General features: G+C 33.9%; 1 long non-coding RNA gene across 1 annotated transcript; it reads left to right on the top strand.

Annotated features, from left to right (window-relative positions):
* The first annotated feature begins 812 nt into the window (after positions 1 to 812).
* On the top strand, positions 813 to 3,304 carry LOC137628979 (uncharacterized). The gene is made up of 2 exons (XR_011041417.1): positions 813 to 1,091; positions 2,907 to 3,304. It is a non-coding gene; the product is annotated as an uncharacterized lncRNA (long non-coding RNA).
* Positions 3,305 to 5,280: the final 1,976 nt, after the last annotated feature.

The raw sequence follows: 5,280 nt of genomic DNA on the forward strand, positions 1-5,280 counted from the left end.
TCAAATATGTACATTTTATACTAAGATTATTATTCCATGATTTTTGTACCAAAAGAAACACAAATTTAAACCTAATCCTGGCTAATCTGCCATAGGCATTTTTCCGTGCTACTTATTGGTCCGCACACCTCTTTGTAGTCCGATTCTCGTCAATAAATTATCAGTGTAGGAAACTGTCTCTTTTTACGGGCCGACCAAGGGAACAGCCCGTGCCAACAACAAGAGTTGGCTATAATACTCCAACAACAACAACTGTCTCTCCGTACCCTCACAAAGTTAAAGAGGATAATATCTCTATCGGCATTAATTCATATAATTGGCCATAATACCTTTACAGTAAGAACGCGCTTTAAAATCATAATCTTAGAATAATACAGACAATATAATACATTTGTGGGTACCAAGATTGCTTCAACATTTCAAAGTAATAGTATTTCTGATGTTTTGTAATCCCCCCCCCCCACTTTTGTATTTTCTCTTTGATCAAGGCATCGAAACAATGGTCTCAACATGAATCTAACTTTGTATAATTTGGATTATCTCTCTCTCTCTCTCTCTCTCTCTCTCTCTCTCTCTCTCTCTCTCTCTCTCTCTCTCTCTCTCAGAAACAGGAATATAAACCTAAATTATAACCTGCCAAATCTGTTTCTCAAGATTTGGAAAGTATTTTATAAACTTATGAAATAAATTCAAAGAAAGAGATTGACCAATAGCTGTTAATTATTTTAGTCAAAGTTTGTTCAACTATGATTATTGCATATTTTATCCACGCAGTGACTAAACTCGTCTATTTCTTGCAATGTCAAGTTTTATGAAATTGTAAATCGGAAGAAATTTGTGACTTTACAGCCGTTTCTCGGGAGGTAATGTCCCAGGTCATTAAAAACGAGTGGGTTTGATGTTTAAATGTAGATGGCGCCACTGTTTTTACAAGGACTCTAAAGCACAACCTCAACTAGGGCTGCCTGCTTCATTGTTTTGTTATCCTTGTTACGTCGGGGTGAAGGCAAGACGTAAGACTTGTCTACAGGTGCGTTTAGTTTTATGTTGAAGTGGCAGTTGGAAAGACTTTAGACATTGACTCTCAAACGGTAACTGTTGGATTTTATATAAAGATTTGTTATTTCGTGTTTAGTTTATTCGAGTTGAGATCTTATGTTAATGACAAAGTAATTAGTATGTTCGGAGTATTTTTTAAAGTTCAAATCGGGCATATGGGTGAGTGATGGTGCAGATTAGATCATTTTTTGCTGCCAATTCGAAAGACACTGATCGGCAATATCGTAAGAAGGGTTCGACATTCGCTAGTGCTTTCGATGGACTCTGCAACCATTCCAATTGTTTCTTCGCTCTCTCCTTTATGCCATATGAGGAAAGGACGTGCATGGGGTTTCCTAAGACTTTAATGCTTCTATCAGTTACTTCATATTTCGATTTGGCTTAACTGCGACAAACTGTTTTTGGTGCAACATTTGGCTTATGACTGCATGGCTTCGGTCTTCTGTGGACTTTTAATATAATTCGGTGTGAAACTAGTTTCAGCTTATTCTGATAACCGAAGTCAAAGTATTTTATAGCCTATTGGATTTTAAACTAAACTGAATTTTTCTGCTGCAAATAATCACAGGCTCGCCTGGACTACAATTATGTTGTTCCATAGTGGATATAATTTTGGGTGGAACACACAGAAAACTGCAAAATAAGCTCTCGACTTGAACACGCCCACCATCCTAATCAAAATTAAGAGAAATTTTAGTCAATCATGAGTAATACAGTACTGTTAAACATCGCAGATTTTGCTTTCCAGACTTCCAGGTGCGCAGGAAGCTTTATTATTTTTGTTTTCCATGGAGTAGTCGTTCGTAACTGTACACTGTATTACAAATGCCCTTTATAGTTAATGATTTGTCTGTTGCTCTTCTGTAGGTCATTATTTTACATTCTCATTGCTTAATGATCTGGCAAAGAGAACATATATTGCTACTAGTAACCTACTAGTCCCAGTGGAGTAGTGTTAGGGCGCAAGTCTTCTAGTAGGCTTATACCCCAGGTGCTAGTCCTCTGACCTCCCTTTAGTGTGTTCTTAGTACTAATATCCTTAGTTCGTAAAATGCTAAAACCGCTACATTTTGTTTCCTCAAAGATGTTGGACGACTTCCTGGCGTCCTTGTTATTGTTCATCCGGTAAATTTGTAGATTGACCTTAAATTCTGGCTTGGCTTTTTCAGTTTGCAGTCTGCATTATACCTTGTGAAATGTTTAGCTAAAGTATTTTCCTTGAATTAATCTTTTAACTCTGTTCTAAAGGGGGGAAGTTCTTCCAGTTCCTTCTGTCAATGAGCATAATAGGCTAGACAAATTATCCAGAAGTTTGTCTATTGATACGGAACTTCTCTAAAATTATTTTCCTAGATAATTTAGCTAGTGCCTCCCGGCCTTCAACACTTCTGGTATTACACAACTGACAAAAGAATTGCTGGTCTCTTGTTCCAGCTGCCATTTATCATCAACGACAGGACAGAATAGGTTTCAAGGTTGCCTATGTAGTAAACATTACTGAATGAAAATTTAATATTTATACATACATTTCATAAAGAAATGTTGGAATTTTAATTAATCAATTTTAGAAAGACATTGATATTTTATTATGTAAAACTACATAAGTGTGGAATTAACTCCCTTCAATTATTGTTTATGACCAAAAAAAATCACAGAATAGGAAAATTATATTAAATGTTAGTTATATAACATGAGTCTGAAAACATTGACTTTGATAAAAGTCTGTAAATATTGACTTCTAGATTTAAAAAAAAAAAAAATAGAGAAAGTAATCTTAGTGTCAGTGAATCTTTATGCCAACGTTCATTTTAATTTTATCATTTTAATATATTTTATTTCTTTTATAGTTATGAAAACAAGCTGTCGGGCCTCTTAAACAGTCTTTGAGCCATTTGCCAGGGAGTCCGATTTCTTCAATGAGAGATCCTAGTATAGCTGGAGCGCATTACACAACGCGTGCATCTTTGCCTGCGGGCTAAACACGCCATGGAAGGATTTCACGAAAAAGAATGATCCCGCGAATAGAACTGTTAAAGAAAATCTTGAGGACTTGATGAAATTAAGGGTTTACTTGCAAAGTGCAAGTCGGCTTTCTAGATTTAATATTAAACTCGTGGATCTTATTCACCCAAATTGGATGGGAATTTGTAATTGATGAAATTTCAAGTCGACAAAATGTTTCAAATCTTGGAGGTTCATAACCCCTTTCTGTTGAATACAAAGATTTTAAGCTCAAAACTTTAAATGTGGTTCGAAAATTACTTACTTGAGCAGTGTATAAAAATTGGTGACTTGTATATTTTTTTTTTCTTTTGTCATGGGTAAGCATCTAGATTAGTTCTCAATAAGGGAGTTGAAATTCCTTACTTTGAAAATTATAGTTTTAACCAAATATACTGTTAACCCTTGTAGGCGATTGTGAATATTGTAACCCATTGCTTTGTCTAATTTGCAAGAGTTTTTAAGACTTATTTCATGCATAAGTGTGAATGTCTTTGAGAATAGATATTTGCCAGTTTTTTTTTCTATTTAATGGATATTTGCCAGTTTCTTGTTTATAGAAATTTGCCATTTTTCCAGTTTAGATATTTGACATTTTCTATTTTCTAGGTATTTGCCAGTTTTTTTCTATTAGGTATTTGCCAGTTTTTTTCTATTAGATATTTGCCAGTTTTTTCTATTCTACAGATATTTGCCAGTTTTTTCTATTCTAGATATTTGCCAGTTTTTTCTATTCTACAGATATTTGCCAGTTTTTTCTATTCTACAGATATTTGCCAGTTTTTTCTATTCTACAGATATTTGCCAGTTTTTTCTATTCTACAGATATTTGCCAGTTTTTTCTATTCTACAGATATTTGCCAGTTTTTTCTATTCCACAGATATTTGCCAGTTTTTTCTATTCCACAGATATTTGCCAGTTTTTTCTATTCCACAGATATTTGCCAGTTTTTTCTATTCCACAGATATTTGCCAGTTTTTTCTATTCCACAGATATTTGCCAGTTTTTTCTATTCCACAGATATTTGCCAGTTTTTTCTATTCCACAGATATTTGCCAGTTTTTTCTATTCCACAGATATTTGCCAGTTTTTTCTATTCCACAGATATTTGCCAGTTTTTTCTATTCCATAGATATTTGCCAGTTTTTTCTATTCCACAGATATTTGCCAGTTTTTTCTATTCCATAGATATTTGCCAGTTTTTTCTATTCCATAGATATTTGCCAGTTTTTTCTATTCCATAGATATTTGCCAGTTTTTTCTATTCCATAGATATTTGCCAGTTTTTTCTATTCCATAGATATTTGCCAGTTTTTTCTATTCCATAGATATTTGCCAGTTTTTTCTATTCCATAGATATTTGCCAGTTTTTTCTATTCCATAGATATTTGCCAGTTTTTTCTATTCCATAGATATTTGCCAGTTTTTTCTATTCCATAGATATTTGCCAGTTTTTTCTATTCCATAGATATTTGCCAGTTTTTTCTATTCCATAGATATTTGCCAGTTTTTTCTATTCCATAGATATTTGCCAGTTTTTTCTATTCCATAGATATTTGCCAGTTTTTTCTATTCCATAGATATTTGCCAGTTTTTTCTATTCCATAGATATTTGCCAGTTTTTTCTATTCCATAGATATTTGCCGGTTTTTTCTATTCCATAGATATTTGCCGGTTTTTTTCTGGAATAGATATTTGCCGGTTTTTTTCTGGAATAGATATTTGCCGGTTTTTTTCTGGAATAGATATTTGCCGGTTTTTTTCTGGAATAGATATTTGCCGGTTTTTTTCTGGAATAGATATTTGCCGGTTTTTTCTGGAATAGATATTTGCTGGTTTTTTCTGGAATAGCTGTTTGCCAGTTTTTTTCTGAAATAGCAGTCTGCCAGTTTTTTTATGCTGTAAAAGATATTTGCCAGTTTTTTTTATGCTGTAATAGATATTTGCCAGTTTTTTTTATGCTGTAATAAATATTTGCCAGTTTTTGTATGCTGTAATAGATATTTGCCAGTTTTTGTATGCTGTAATAGATATTTGCCAGTTTTTTTTATGCTGTAATAGATATTTGTCAGTTTTTTTTTCAATATTAATCTTACCCGATGATCATGTAGCTGTCAACTCCGTTGCCCGACAGAAATCTACGGTCGGGATACGCCAGCGATCGCTTATACAGGTGCGGGTGTACTCACCAGCGCCATCTGTGGTCAGGTACTCCAGTA

This window comes from Palaemon carinicauda, chromosome 37 (genome assembly GCF_036898095.1).
Source record: "Palaemon carinicauda isolate YSFRI2023 chromosome 37, ASM3689809v2, whole genome shotgun sequence".
Lineage (NCBI taxonomy): Eukaryota > Metazoa > Arthropoda > Malacostraca > Decapoda > Palaemonidae > Palaemon > Palaemon carinicauda.